The sequence below is a fragment of the Otolemur garnettii genome, unplaced genomic scaffold (assembly GCF_000181295.1).
Source record: "Otolemur garnettii isolate 467f Iridium unplaced genomic scaffold, OtoGar3 scaffold00192, whole genome shotgun sequence".
In the NCBI taxonomy this organism is placed as follows: Eukaryota; Metazoa; Chordata; class Mammalia; order Primates; family Galagidae; genus Otolemur; species Otolemur garnettii.
Window position 1 is genome coordinate 2,141,550 of NW_003852587.1, and position 17,421 is coordinate 2,158,970.

Below are 17,421 nucleotides of genomic sequence, written 5' to 3' on the forward strand. Positions count from 1 at the left end.
GTGGGAATGCAAGCTAATATGGCCTTTTGGGAAAGAAGTTTGGAGAACACTCAAGGAACTAAAAGTAGACCTACCGTTTGATCCTGCAATTCCTCTACTAGGTATATACCCAGATGATCAAAAATTATTTCACAACAAAGACATTTGCACCAGAATGTTTATTGCAGCCCAATTCATAATAGCCAAGACATGGAAACAGCCCAAGTGCCTATCAATTCATGAATGGATTAACAAATTATGGTATACATACACCATGGAATACTATACAGCCATTAAAAAGACAGAGACGTCACATCTTTTATGTTTACCTGGATGGAGCTGGAACATATTCTTCTTAGTAAAGTATCCCAAGAATGGGAAAAAAGTATCCAATATACTCAATACTACTATGAAATCAATATATAACCGCCTACACAATCATACGAATGGCAAAACATAACTATAGTCCATAAAGTAGAAGGGAAGAGGAGAGAGAGAGGTGGGGAGAGGGGATATGGGAGAAGGGAGAGAATTCAGGGGGACCTCACCTAATGTGCATGATGCAATGGTACATTTCAAAATTATTAAGAAATGACTATAATTGTGATGGATGTGTTACTTGGTTCATTGTAAACATTTCACATTGTACATTAAAGCAGTACCCTGAACCCCATAAATGCATCAATGTACAAAGTTATGATTTAATAAAATATAATTAATTATAAAAAAATTAAGTCAGAAATAAATGAAATTAAAAACAAAAGAATCAATCAGAAAATCAATGAAACAAAAAAATGGTTCTTCAAAAGAATTTAAAAAATTGATGAACCTTTGGCTACATTAACTAGAAACAGAAAAGTAAAATCTGTAATAACCTCAATCAGAAATGAAAAAGAGGAAATAACAACAAATATCACAGAGATACAAAAATTATCTCTGACTACTACAAGAAACTATGCACCCAGAAATTTGACAACATGTTGAAAATGAACCAATACGTGTAATTACACTATCTCCCTAGACTTAACCTGGAAAAAAGTGATCTCTTGGACATATTAATATGAAGCACAGAGATTGAAGAAACAAAAAAGAATCTTCCAACAAAAAAGAGCCCTAGACCAGATGGTTTCACACCAGAATTCTATCAAACCTATGAAGACAAGATTTTACCTATATTGCAGAACCTATTCCAAAACATTGAAAAGGAAAGAACTTTCCCCAACATATTTTATGAAGCAAACATCACCCTGATACCAAGACCAGGAAAGGACCCAACTAAAAAAGAGAACTACAGACCAATTTCACTAATGAATATTGATGCAAAAATACTCAATAAAATCTTAGACAATAAATTATAGCCACACATTAAAAAATTATAAATGATGATCAAGTAGGCTTCATCCCACAGATGCAAGGCTATTTTAACAAATGCAGATCAAAAAATGTAATTCATCATATTAATAGAAGCAAAAACAAAGATCATATGATCCTTTTAATAGATGCAAAAAAAGCATTCAATAAAATTCAGCATCCTTTTCTAACAAAAGCACTTACAAATATAGGTGAAGCATGTCTTAAAATGATTGAAGCTATCTACAAAATATTCTAAGCTAATATCATACTTAATGAAGAAAAACTAAAAATGTCTTCACTTAGAACAGGTTCAGACAAGGATGTTCTCTCACCACTACTATTTAACATAGTGCTAGAAGTTATAGCCAACGCAATCAGGCAAGAAAAGGATATAAAGGCATCTGAATGGGAGCAGAGGAGGTCAAACTCTTGCTCGTTGCTAACGTTGTGATCTTAGAAAACCCCAAAGAATCAACCACAAGACTCCTGCAAGTGATTCAAAAATGCAGTAACAACTCAGGGTATAAACGTCCACAAATCAGTAGCTTTTGTATATGCTAACAACAGCCAAATTGAGAAGCTAATCAAAGGTACAATTCCCTTCACAATAGCTTCAAAGGAAATTAAATACCTAGGAATATACCTAACAATAGAGGTAAAAGACCTCTACAAGAGAATTACGAAACCCTAAGAAAAGAAATAGCACAAGACATTAATAAATGGAAGAAAATATCATGTTTTTAACTGGGAAGAATCAGCATTGTTAAAATGTCTATTCTACCCAAAGCAATCTACAGATTTAATGCAATCCCTATTAAAATTTCAACATCATACTTTGACAAACTGGAAAAAATAGTTCTTCATTTTATATGTAACCAGAAAAATACCTGTATAGCTAAGGCAGTTCTTAGTAATAAAAACACAGCCAGAGACATCACTCTACCAGACTTCAGGCTACATTACAAGTCCAGAGTGATCAAAACAGCATGGTATTGGCACAAAAATGGAGATATATACATATGGTACAGAACAGAAAATGAAAGGATAAAACCAGTCCCTTATATTTGATAAACCAAATGAAAGCATATACTGGGGAAAATAATCCGTGTTCAACATGCTACCCAATATTAACATTTATTATATAGGTCCAGTAATCAAGACAGTATGATACTGGTGGAGAAACAGATGCATAGATCAATGGAATAGAGTAAATAACACAGAAACAGCTCCCACACAAGTACAACCAACTTACTTTTGGATGAAGGTGCAAATGCAATTCATTAGAGGAAGAATATCCTTTTCAAGAAATGATGTGGGAGCTATTGGCCCTTGGTAAACAGTAACAAAAATAAACCTTTCCCTAAAACTCACAACTCACACACCTATTAATCTAAAATGGATGATCGACATATGCATAAAATGTAAAACTATAAAACTTTTACAGAAAAAGCAATGAAGAAAATCTTTGGGGCTTAATACTAGACAAGGCTTTTTTTTTTTGCAGTTTTTGGCTGTGGCTGGGTTTGAAACCGCCACCTCTGGCATATGGGGCCAGCACCCTATTCCTTTGAGCCACAGGTGCTGCCCCTAGACAAGGATTTTTAGACTTCACACTAGAAGCATGATCCATAAAAGGAAAAATTGATAAATTGTACCTCATCAAAACTAAAATGTTTACTCTGTAAAAGCCCCTATAAAGAGGATGAAAAGGCATCTACACACTAGGAGAAAATACTTGCAAACCAATATCTGACAAAAGACTATTGGGTAGAACAGTGATTTTCAACCGATGTGCCATGAAAAAAATTTAAAGATAATTAATTAGATTACTTCTGAAAGAAGCTCATAGCACAATTAGTATATTCTTTTTTAAATTGTTTTTTATGATCAATATAATTTAAGTGTGCTGTGGAAGTTTAACTGTAAGTTGAGATATAAAAAGTTGAAAAACACTGATGTAGAATATACAGAAATCTTAAAGCCTAACAGGAAAACTACATACAATCTAATTAGAAAGTGGGCAAAGATTTGAAGAAACCTTTCACCAAAGAGGATATACAAATAAGCACATGAAAAAACATTCGAGACCATTAGCCAGAAAAATGCAAATTAACAACAAAATGAGATACAGGAACACATCTACCAGAATGGCTAAAATAAAACAAAGGAGCTATAGCACCAAATGCACTGAATCACCTGCATTGCTGATGGGACTGTAAAATGGTATAGGCACTCTGGAAAATAGTTTGCCATTTTCTTATACAACTAAACATGCCACTACCAGATGACTCAGCAATTATACTGTTGGGCATAACCAAAGTTATGAAAATAAGGTAATATAAAAACTTGTACATAAAAGATTATAGGAGCTTAATATGTAAGCATTGGAAATTCAAATAAACCCAGATGCCCTTCAAGGAGTGAGTGGCTAAATTGAGTATGCATACACTCGGCAATAAAAAGGAACAAACTATTGGTACATACAACTTGGAGAAATCTCTGAGAAATCATACTGAGTGTAAAAAGCTAATCCCAAAAGGTTACATACTGAACTACATTATACTTAAATATTGCACTAAAACATTTTATTTTATTTTATTTTATTTTTAATTAACAAATAATGATTGTATACATTTATGTGATATCAATGTCAATATCCTGGTAGTGTTATTATTAACTATACTTTTACAAATTTATATCATTGTTAGAAAGTGAGTAAAGTATACAAGAGACAGCTCCACATTATGCTTTACAACTGTATGTGAATTTATAATTAACTCAAAAATTTCAAAAAAAAAATTGCAAAGTGCCAGAACATACACTTCACCAGAGAGCATATAAAGATGTCAAATAAATTTGACATGTACCCTTGCAATATGAACCACAGGAAGTAAAGAGTATAAATGTCTTAACACAATGATTAAGTAAATGAGGCGAAGGCTATATTAACTAGTTTGATGTAAGCATTTCTAATTGTATATAAAATCAGCACATTGTACCCCATAAAGGCTCCAACGTATACATGATCCATGTGTTTATGACTTAATAAAAAAAAAAGGATGTCGTCAAATAAGAAAAAAAAGATGTCAAATAAGTGCATGAGAAGGCATTTGTCATCTTTAGCTATTAGAAAAATGTAAATTAAAATAATGATACCACTACATGCTTATCACGATGACTAAAAAAGAAATACTGACAATATGACAACATCAACTATTTGCAAAATTGTGAAACAACCAAAACCCTCATTCATTACTCGTGGGAATGCAAAATGGGAAAGCCACTCTAGAAAACAGCTTGGCAGTTTCTTATAAAGTGAAACATATATTTACCATGTGATCTAGAAATCTTATTACTTGGTATTTACCCCAAAGGAATATGAAGTTATGTTTATACAAAAACTAATATATGACTGTATATTGCAGCTCTATTATTAATTGTGCCAATCTGCAAATAACCTATACATACGTCAAATGGTGAATAGACAAACAAGCTGTGATATAGCCCTGCAATGAAAAGGAATAAACTATTAATACCTGGAATACATCAATTATGTCATTATGTCGAAGACCTTATGTTGAGTGAATGAAACAAGTCTGTAGATGTTATGTACTGTGTGACTCTGTGTATAACACTTTCTGGAAAGACAAAACACATCAGTGGTAGCCAGAGTTGGGAGGGGGAAAGAGCATGTGACTATAAAGGAATAGCATTAGGTCATTTAGGGGGACAATAATGGAACTTCTTTGTGTCATGATTATGGTGGTAAGATACATGAATTTACACACCTACTAAGCCTCACAAAAATAGATGCCCAAAAGGCAGGGGGAGTAAAAATATTGCATGTAGCCTTCCATAACCAATACCCCTTCCCAGAAATTTGTACTCAATCCTTCCAGTGCCCTGTAGTAGTTACTCAGAGACCTGAAGGCTCAGTGCCTAGTTACTTACATGTTTTGGCTTGATCTCAAAATTTCTATTCTGCCTTTCAAGGCAGTGAAAGAACAGAGAAATTGGAGAGGATGTTTCAGGTCCCTTTCCAAAATTTTGCTTCCTTTCTTTACACATAACATAGAAAAAAATTATATAATACTCCCTTAAAGTAGTGCAAGCCCCAGTTTTATTACTTTCTCTTCTTATCCAAAAATTGTACATGTACAGTGACTGCTTCTTAGTTTCTTTCTCACATAAGCAATTTGCCTTCTTAAATGGAATTTTATGCCACTTGAATTTCACAGAATAATTCCAATTAGAGAACCTTTATTATTAGAAAAATCTTGTTACAAGCAGTAACTTAAAGTCATATTTTTACGTAGTCAAAATAATTCTTAAAATAAGTCTTTTTCCTAAAGAATTGAATCCAAAAACACAATTAGATTTTTTTCTTTTTCCTACAACTTAGACTAATTTCATTAAAATACCAGTGTGGTCATTTCCTTTCTATTTTTAAAACATTGGCTTTTTATAAGGTAGTGTGACATTGAATACATTCATTTTGAAACAAATTTGCAAATTAGGAATTGTCAAGAATTTAGGAGCATTACCATAAACATGCTAGTTTGTTGAAAACAACATCCTAATTAAAGGATTCTCTTTCTTCTCAGTCTTCCATTCACTTCAACATTGAAATGGAAGTTCCTTTGGAATAGTTTGCTTCCTCATAATTGTAAAGCCCTGTTATGTGTGTACCTGCCACTCACGGAACTCAGGAACACTTTATTGAGACAAACAAGTAGAGGTTTCACTGAGATACTTAGTTAAAAGTGCAATTTCCAACTCAGACTTGACTTTACAAATGTAAACAATGTAACCTGATCATATGCACCTTCATATTAATCCAATTTTTTTTAAAGTCTATATGAGAGACCAACTAATTGATGTGTTTGTCTGATTCAGAGAAAGAAATTAAAGGAGCATCATTCAAGGAAAAAAAAGAAAGTCCTGGATCTGACACTAATCAAAGGGATGAACTGTGACAAATTATTTAACCTTGTTGGCCCTCTGTTTTTCATCTGTAAAATGGGGATATTACCCACTTTGTGGATTGTGGTGATGATTAAAGATAATTTATGCAAAGTGTTTGGCATTTAATAGGTGCTAAAAATAAGTGCCATTTTTACCTCCTTACATCACTGCCAAATGTCATCACTGCTTTTTAAAACACCATGTACTTAACAAAGCATTCATGGATCAATTTCCTGAGTAAACAAGTTTTCCCATTACCATATACAAACATAAAATGTACTTTGACTTTCCACACACTAATTCCTATGTAAATTCAGTAACTTCTTACTTCCACATAATGCAAACACCTGAACATTATGTTTGTTCATTCAGATAAATGTTTGTTATTCAGTTATCTGTGTATCATGAACATATCAGTATATTGCAGTGCTGCATTGAAAGAAATTAACCATATTCTAGAATAATTTATGATCTGCTTCTCTCCCATTTATAAACTGATACTTAATAAATGCTTTCAATGATAAGGATGACTTCATAAAACTCAAGAGGCAAATAGAGTTTATCTACATTTTATGTCTGTGACAAGAGATACAAGGAAATTAAGAAGTTCTATTTCCAATAATACAGTGAGCCATTATCAGATTTGGCTATAACAACACTATCCAAATTTTCAATATTTAAGATATTTGTGATTCTAATAGAATAAAGCCCTGAGCATTGCTTTGATTATCCCAACACCACAGTAGTTTCAGGACAGTAGTTCATTTTAGGGAAGGACTAGCATAAGGAAATAAAAGTCTTTAAAATAAAGTTTATATGATTTATATGAATGTAATCTTACCTTTACAGTGTGAGAACAACTGCAGTAGATCCTGATTAAACTTGGCTTCTACTTCAAAATAGATAGTCTGTCCACAAACACCAAAATCAAACTTCTGTGTGGAATGGAGCATACTGGAAACCTTCCTATGCGAAAGACATTTCCAAAAAGAAAAGCAAGGAAGGGGATAAAAACAAATCAGTCATAATTTAAAACCTTGTATCCATATATGAACTGAACTATTTCTGATCACTAGGGATAAATTTTTCATTTAGAAGCAAGTGTCCAGCTTTCCATATTAGAGATTTGCAGAGCAAGGGGCAGGCAGATTTCATGATTTTATCACATTTACTATAAACCATTTGCAAATGTTGGCCATTATTGTTTCATTTGATTTTCTTCTCTGAACCTCCCTTACCTCAGTAAACACAGGCTTTATAATAACATAGTATATTTTTCTTAGCTGTCTTTCAAGCCTAGGAGAGTAGCCATGTAATCCACACATTACTCATCGTTTCAAAATCTAATAATTCAGGACAGCAAATTTTTCTTTATTCTCCAGAACTAATTGCAGGTTTAGAGCACAGGAAACCCTCTGGGCTGCTACCATTTGTGAAAAGACAACTAAGGCAGCGATTACCTAGTAGGCAAGTTTAAAAAATTGCTTTGCTTTGCTTTTTGCTTTTGGTATATTATCATATCTTTGATAAGGAAGATTGATTGAAGGAAATGATGAAGACAGGCTCTTTATTCATTCAATACAAGGATGTCTGAAGGGGTCAATCTTTAACTTGGATTTGAGGAGTGTTAACAGGAAAAAAGGATCTTTCATAGTCAGGCTATAACAGTAGTTACTAGAAATGTGATTTTTGTGTTTTCTCTATAATGCTAGATATTAATTCCTCAGCTTTTAAAGAAATCTGGAAAAAGAAAAAAATTCTCATCCTTTTGAGGGCTCATAGTTTCTGCCTAAGAACTTGACATATGTTTCTTTTATCTATTCTAATGTATTTCAATTGAGATTGTGAACACAAACACATGCTTTAAATGTGTTTAAATCTTACTTTCCTCCCCCAAAAGCACTCTCTAAAGTGAGGACATAGGTGCAAACTCTTTTTTTTTTTTTTTTTTTTGCAGTTTTGGCCGGGTCCAGGCTTGAACCCAACACCTTCAGTATATGGGACTGGCACCCTACTCCTTGAGCCACAGGCGCCACCCAGGTACAAATTCTTTATATGGGAAATGAGTATAGAAAGCAGAGTGAGGAAGTGAATTAATTATAAAAGAAAAAAGGAAAATGAATGAAGTGGATGTTCGTGAGCAGGTTCCCATTGTAAGCAAGTGGAGCCTAATTTTTAGGGAACCACTGAAATACCACATGGAACAGACCTTCCAAGGACTGAGGTGAAGGTAGGGAAGAGGAAAGTGGAGCATCTACTTACAGAACTTACCCCTCAATAGTTGAGTTTGTCACAGGTGACATTAATTCCACGGATTTCCATGTTGTGCCTGCATATAACAGCTCAAAATTCCATGCTGGACAAACTCCTCAGACAGAAAAGAAGACAGACATGTAAGTGCAATATAAAATCCTAAGCCTCTGTCCAACTGAACAGACCCTCTCTTGGCCAATGGGACCCCCAAAAAACCCTTAAAAACTAGAATTAGTTCCTGATTATGAAGGAAAGAAAATTCAGACAGACACCCTTACACAGCCCTCCCTTTTGGAGTTTAAGTATTACACCTGACCAGCATAAATGTTAAAATAGCGACCATGAGACTGACAACAGAGACTCTTTGTGGCAATGCTATATTAAATTACAAACAGGATCTAAGGTCATGCAAGGCTAAGGTAAAGTCATGCTTGTAGGCCATCTAGTTTGGTTAGCAGATTGAGATGGTATATTATGACATGTCTATAATTAGCAGACTTCCTTATCTTAAAACATTCTTTTCTGTTGATTTCAAGCCTTTAGACAAAGCTTTATTTCTTTAACCAATCACAAATAGAAGAATCTCTGAATCTACCAGTAAACCCCCACTTTGACATGTTCTGCCTTTGGGGGCCAAACCAACGTGTACCTTCCATGTACTGATTTATGGTTTTGCCTACAGGTCCATGGAATGTATAAAACTAAACTATAACCTGACCGACTTGCCTGAATTTTCTCAGCCCCTCTTGAGACTATTTTCTTATGGTTACTCATACATATATTAACTCAGAATAAACCTCTTTACATTATTTTACAGAGTCTGGGTTTTTCCATTAATAGACAGATGCTTGAGTTGAGAATCTAATCAATGTTGATAATTGTCTTAAATTACAGCTGCAGGTGAACTGATATAGGCCAAAGAAATGTGGGACAAAGCAAAAGCAGTATCTGCTCCTTGCTTTCTTCAGCACCTCCAGGGGGATTAGTAGAAGTTATTGACAATGAGAGGTACTAATAGAAATATGTATTTCAAATCATTAAGTCTAAGCTACAAAGAAGCCGGCTCTTGACAAATAAACACTGTTCTTATTTACAAAGTATTAATACATACAGAAGATGCCATTTGACTAGTGTTTTATTCATACTGTTGGAATTCCATTGAGTGAGGATTCATGGCTAACCACTGTATCTGGGTTGACAGTACAGCTCTGATTATTCTTCCTCCAAATGTGTCTCCTTTACCTGTTGGCCAATGTTACTATTTAGCAAAAGGAAGGTACTAACTGGAGGAACTTTGTTCCTTACATGATTAATTCTTCAAGTTGGAACTTTTATATTAAGCCTTATTTATATTAAGTGACACCCCAAGTAGCAGTCCCAAGAAACCACTATTGCACTTAATGTAGGTGTGATCTGAAGAAAATCAACACACATACATTTCTCAATACCACCACTTAGAGACCGATATGAAAAAGTTATTCATACCTGAAAAGTTTTTTTCTGTGATGTCTTTTTCAACACCAATTCTCTGATTCTTTGATGTCAACTTGAAGTCTAACAATTCAATCCAATTCTGACACTATCTGAAGTTAGTGCAGAAGCTACAAGTTAAGGGCTAAGTGCCACAAGTGTGCCCTCACTTCAGATGTTGCACGTCCAAAGTTTCTACCCATACTTCTGATTAAAGAGCTATAAATTAAGAGTTTCCCACAACTCCATCTTTAGGTCCCATAATTCACTGGAATGACTCACAGAACTCAGAAAAGTTATTTCATTCCTATCAACATTTTATTATAAAGGGATATAACTCAAGAACAGCCAAACTGAAGGGATGCATAGGGCAAGATATGGTGTTGGAGAGCACAGAATTTCTATGACCTCTCTGGGCACACCACCTTCCTAGCACATCACCAACCCAGAAGCTCCTCAGACTCTGTCATTTAGAAACTTTCATGGAAGCTTCATAATGTAGGCATGAATCACTGGTCATTGTTGATTGAACTCAATCTTCTGTCCTTTTCCCTTGGTGGTGGGAGGGGACTTAAAGTTCTAACCCTTTAATTATTCCTTGATGTTTCTGGTGATCTTTAGCATACAAAAGACATGCATCATTTAGAAGATTCCAAGAGTTTTAGGAACTCTGTTCCAGGAGCCATGTACAATGACCAAATGTTTATTTTAAATTATACCATAATCCCTTCTCGGCCTTTTGGCTAAGATCAAGTGTAAACTATACCACAATATCTTAATACCAGGTAAAATGTTGATGTCCCAGGGTAATTGGAATCCCCCCACCCATGGGCAAGCTAAACTGAAACTCAGGATGTTGTCATTTTCTCTTAGGTCATTAAGAATCTTTTAGGAAAATTTTTAGATCATATAGACTAATTTATATTCTAAACCTTCATCTTCTCAATAATTTTAACTATTAAGATGTATTCAGTAATTCAGTAGCCAAACACAAGTACAGTACAATGATAAATTCATACAGTGAGAGACGTAGAGAATTAAATGTGAATGTTCCACTTACTGTGCCCTTAACACTGAATAGTCTTTCCTACCTAAAAGTAATCAAACTTAATACTTGGATATATGTCTTTTCAGCCATTTTATGTCTCTATATAAAGATATGTATATATTTAGATATATGATTACAAATAAGAGTAGGATCATGCTATTAGTCTTCACAAACACATATGTGCATATAGGCATACATGTTTCTGTATCTTGAATTTGTTTACATGAAGATGTGTTAGATACTATTCCTTGTCAACACATACAGAACTTTCTCAATCTTTTCATTATTACATAGTATAACAAAGTAAGGATTTTTCAAAATGTAACTAACCATCTCTCTAATTATGGGGATTTTAGTTGTTTCTAAGTATTTATTAATACAAATGGTTTTATAGTTCTGCATGAGGCAGGCATAAAGTTAAACATTTGAAGGTAATATCTAACCTGTTTTTCAGAACGTTTTGAGCACTCTGAGATGTCTAGCAAATGAGACTCTCAGCTAAGTCAGAATCACATGAATTAGACATGCTCCTGCTAAGGTTTTATTTGGCTAAGTGTCACTTGCATGCTTAATCCACCTTCCTGGGGAAAGTCAAAGCAGAAACATCTGTGTGAGACTGTATCAGACCGGTTCAGTTCCTGATACAGAAGTGACTTTAGGGTTAATAGCAGAAGCTACTTCAGTCAAGTCTTGTAGATAACAGCTGTTCAAGCTGCAGCATTCAGGGTTTGATAGAAGCGGGGGAAACAGCTGTGTTTTCTTCATTATCTAATTCTGTAGGTTGCTTTCTGGCATTGGTCATGGAATCTTAGTCTAAGACACTATCAACAATTCTATGAATTATCAAGTACTCTTTTTTTGTTATTATTTTAATTCTTTTTTTTATTTCTTATAGCATAACTGTGTACATTAATGCAATCATGGGGCACAGTGTGATGTTTTCATATACATTTTGAAATACTCTCATCAAACTGGTTAACATAACCTTCATGTCATTTTCTTAGTTTTTGAGTTAAGACATTCATACTCTGCTTCTGCTTTTAGAAAGATTCACTTGTATCCTTGTAAGATAAACCAAAGAGGTGACCCCACCAATCACCCTCCCTCCCCCAGCCACCTCCCTCACCTCCCCCTCCCACCCCCTTCCCATATTCTAAGGCTATAATTAGGTTATGACATTCCTATACAAGCTATGAATTAGTTTCAAAGTAGGGCTGTGTACATTGGATACTTTTGCTTCCAATCTTGAGATATTTTGCTAAGAAGAACATTTTCCAATTCCATCCATATAAACATGAAGGAGGTAAAGTCTCCATCTTTCTTTAGGGCTGCATAGTATTCCATGGTGTACATGTACCACAATTTATTGATCCATTCGTGGGTCGATGGGCATTGGGCTTCTTCCATGACCTAGCAATTATGAATTGGGCTTCAATAAACATTCTGATACAAATATCTTTGTTGTAATTTGATTTTTGGTCTTCTGGATATATACCTAATAAAGGAATTGCAGGATCAAATGGCAGGTCTATTTTTAGTTCTCTCAGTGTTCTCCAGATGTCTTTCTAAAAGGAACGAACAAGTACTCTTTAAAAGAAAAAAAACTTCCCTTTTTGCCTATTTAGTCGGTCAGCTTCCACTACATGCATGTAAGAATCTGGAAAAATACAGAAATTGGAACCAGAAGTTGTTGCAGATGACAGAAACCCTGGGAAACAGGGAAGTTTTGTGATTGGTTATCTGGTGTGGCAACCATGGAAATATGCTACTCACCCCTCCTTCAAGGGAACCTGCTGTGTGAGCCCTAAGCACAGTGACTGACAGATTCCAGCTGCTATTCTTCCTGAACATAGCAGAGGTAATAAGGTCAGTTCATTCCTGGCTAAGCACAGGATTCCTCTGAGGAACAACCTCAGTTGGGGGACTTCACAGCAGCTAAGTGGAAACTTTATCAGAACTTCCCTATGGCCTGAGAGTGCTCCTGTCTAATTCTTCCTTCTCTCTCTTTTTTCATACTTCCATCACAAACTGAAAACTCTACATGCCTATACCTGCTACCTTTGCCTTTACCCTTCATAGGCATTTCCCTCTATAAACCTCTCACCTCTAACCCTGTCTTGGCATCTGTTTCTCAAAAAACCTGACCAACACAGATGGTACCATAAGTACTCAGAGAAAACAAGTATAAAAATGGGGTTTGGAGACTATATCACTGAGAACCTGGCTGACAAGGAAGACAGCACCCTGAGTACCTCTGTAAAGGACATGGATAGTCTCTGATATAATGTGTTCATCCAATTGTTGATGATTTCACCTACAATGATCTGGGAAAATTTCCCAATGGACAGGAATGCTCTTGCTTGTTTGGTGACTCAGGCAATTGAAAGAGACAGGTGAAACAACACCCATAAGGATAGGAAAGTTGGCTTGATATGATTAAGTTCTATTGATATCCTACAGAGGAATAATGGAAAACTCCAGGCTGTTAAATAGTTACAGACTGTGAGAACCAGAGTATTTCTGTGGTAGCTTGACAAAGAGACCTTACCTCCTGTAGTTGAAGGACAAACATAAGTGTTTACAGGAGTGGGCAGAGGATCTGATTGAGCTACAGAGTTTCAGAGGCATTTAAGTGCTTAGTCAAAGCAGCCCTGTTATGTGAAATTCAAGGTCCTATAATGGAAAAGATGGGCCCTAAAACATGGAATGGGGAAATTATGATGGTTGCCTTTGAGTTTTATGGCTCTGAAGACTATTCAGGCTGTTAGACTAATAATTAAGTTTAAATCCCAGTATAACCTGGATGGGGCAATGCTAGGGCTCATAAGTGAGGAAACAGATTAAACACAGTAGGAGCATCAAGAATTACATAGTGTGCACTAGTTGTACTCAGAGATTATCTGTAGGATTGGGTTTCAAAGGTGCTTGAATGGTGCTAGAATATATAACTACTAAGCACAAATTAATTGACTTAAGGACACTTTCTCAGGACAGCATATTTAACGACTGGCAAGGACCCCAAAGGATGGGAAAAATGTGCTGCTCAGTCAGCTTTCAGAAACCTAAAAATAGTAATGCCAACAATGGGTGAAGTAGAAATGAATGTCTGAACTGCTCTCACAGTAGAGGAGGGAATGAAGAGACTGAGGAAAGTGGGCATACTGGAAGGGGTATGTTACATGAGGCCAAAAGACCTAATACACGACTATGTTTCATGGGGGGGCCCAAAGGGCACCCAATTCACTAAGGTCGTCAGGAATGTGCTGGTGAGAGGATCACCAGCATCACTGAGTTCAGTGGTAGTTATCCCCTTCAGCCACGGTTAATAGTAGGCAAAGTGGTGACAGAGCTAGGCTCATTGATAATCATAGGAATGATGGCACTTTGAAGTAATAGACTATGTGCATGGATGGAAAGGGTGTGAGTATGAAGATTTTTGTATCATACCTTCCTTAATGGTCACCACATAGCATTTACCAGAGAAGAATGGCTGAAAAACAAAACAAACAAAGTATCTTGGCCAGTGGATATTCAGCAGCTTTCATCATTGGCCATATCGTGACTCAATAAAAAGGCTCTACTTGCTCACACCTGCTACTTCCTCCTTTATCCTTAACAGGAAATGCACCACCATCATCCCATTTCCAGCAAAATCTATTGTATGTCTAATTCTATCTACTTATTGGAATACCTGGCTAATATTAAGAGACAGAACTTAGCAGTTTGTAGCACATAGCAGCAAATGACCACTTAAATGATCATGTATGACCATTAAAAATAAAATACCTAGGAGGCATAAAAAACAATAGAGGCCACATGTGTGGAGTGAGAGCCTACAGTCTCCCATCCCCTCCCACAACTCTTAACCCTGGGATCACCAGGGTTGCTTGCCTGCCTGCCACGGCCAACAAGGCTTGCTTGCCTGCCATGGCCAACAAGGAAGCAGCCTTTGATGACACTGTGGAAGAACGTGTAATCAACGAGGAATATAAAATATAAAAAAGACCATCTCTTTTCTTTATGATTTTTTGATGACCCATGCTCTGGAGTATCCCAGCCTAACTGCACAGTGGCTTTCAGATGTAACCAGACCAGAAGGGAAAGATTTCTGCATTCATCAACTCATCCTGGGGACACACACATCAGATGAACACAACCACCTTGTGATAGCCAGTGTGCAGCTCCCTAATGATGATGCTCAGTTTGAAGTATCACACTACAACAGTGAAAAAGGAGAATTTGGAGGTTTCAGTTCTGTTAGTGGGAAAATTGAAATAGAAATCAACATCAACCGTGAAGGAGAAGTAAACAGGGCCCATAATGTGTCCCAGAGCACAATGCATAATTGCAACAGACTCCATCCAGTGATGTTCTTGTTTTTGACTATACAAAACATTCTTCTAAATCTAAACCATACCTTTCTGGAGAGTGCAGTCCAGAATTACGTCTCTATGGACATCAGAAAGAAGGCTATGGGCTTTCTTGGAACCCAAATCTCAATGGGCACTTACTTAGTGCTTCAGATGATCATAACATCTGCCTGTGGGACATCAGTGCTGTTCCAAAGGAAGGAAAAGTGGTAGATGCAAAGACCATCTTTACAGGGCATACAGCAGTAGTTGAAGCTGTTTCCTGGCACCTGTTCTGTAAGTCTTTGTTTGGGTCAGTTGCTGATGATCAGAAACTTATGATTTGGGATGCTAGTTCAAACAATACTTCCAAACCAAGCCATTCAGTTGATGCTCACACTGCTGAAGTGAACTGCCTCTCTTTCAATCCTTATAGTGAATTCCTTCTTGCCACAGGATCAGCTGACAAGAACATTGCCTTGTGGGATCTAAGAAATCTGAAGCTTTAAGTCGCATTCCTTTGAATCACATAAGAATGAAATATTCCAGGTTCAGTGATTGCCTCACAATGAGAGTATTTTGGCTCCTAGTGGTGCTGATCGCAGACTGAATGTCTGGGACTTAAGTAAAATTGGAGAGGAACAATCCCCAGAAGATGGGCCACCAGAGTTGTTGTTTATTCATGGCAGCCACACTGCCAAGATATCTGATTTCTCTTGGAATCCTAATGAGCCTTGGGTGATTTGTTCTGTATCAGAAGACAATGTCATGCAAGTGTGGCAGATGGCAGAGAACATATATAAGGATGAAGACCCTGAAGGAAGTGTGAATCCAGAAGGACAAGGGTCCTAGATATGTCTGCATTTCTTGTGATTTTAGGCTCCCCTTCTTTTTTGCTCAAGCCTGAGATTGATTTAACACTGGTTTTGAGACACAGAGACTTCTTTGGCTATCCCACTATAATAGATACCACCAACAGTGCTATTAGCCCAAACAGTGGTTGTTTTCTAAATACTAACTGGGGGACTTGATTCAGCAAACCATAGACTTACAATTAAATTTTCTTCACAAATTTTCTAGTAATGCATCCAGGTCTGTAAGTAACCCCAGAAAGGAGAATATTATGTGTGATTATTTTTCTTTTATGCTGTAGACCCAAGTTTTTCAGACTCATTTAAGTAAAGGCTAGAGTAAGTAGGGAATAGAGCCAAATGAGGTAGGTGTCTGAGCTATGAAGTATAAATATTGCTATTGCAAGATTTTGTTTTTATTCAAGAAATAGGGGAGATTCAAGTCCTAGATTCCTACTCTAAAATCTTCACATCAAATATTCCAGGATGCATTTGCCTTGTAGACCAGTCTTGGTTTCTTCAGTTAAGTCAAAACTACATGTTTCTTGAGCTTTTCGTATTGTTTCTTTCCTGTCTGTGAAATGTTTTTTTTTTTTTTTCTTTTTAAACTTGGGACTACCAAGTTGTAAAGATGTATGTTTTTGCCTGACAGTTAATGCCACAGGTATACTGTCAAGTTGAGAAGAGTGAATCAATAACTTGTATTTGTTTTAAAAATTAAATTAATCCTTAATAAAAGTTGCATTTTTTAAGAGTTAGTCCTTGACCACTAGTTTGATGTGATCTCCATTTGGGGTGACCTGTTTCACCAGCAGGCCTGTTACTCTCCATGACTAACTGTGTAAGTACTTAGAATAAATTGCTTTTCTATATAAAAAAAAAATAAAGTACCTAGTAAAGGCATGCCTTTGAGAGATTTAGTAACTGCTTCCAAAAAAAGCATTATAAAGCCAATGATGAATTAGCGGATTGTTGGGGTGGGCTTGAAGTTCTAAATTCTCGGTTCAGTGCAAGAACTTAAAAGGATAAAATTTTTATGACCATGTTGAACAATCTCTTCTTCGTAGCTGCAGAAAGCAAGTAGCTGAAAGCTATACTCAAAGCTTAGAAACACAAACTTGGAAATTAGTATGATTTAACACACTACTTTATC

General features: G+C 36.0%; 1 pseudogene; it reads left to right on the forward strand.

Moving 5' to 3' along the window:
• Positions 1 to 14,995: 14,995 nt before the first annotated feature.
• LOC100959607 lies at positions 14,996 to 16,286 on the forward strand (annotated as a pseudogene).
• The last annotated feature ends 1,135 nt before the right edge of the window (positions 16,287 to 17,421 follow it).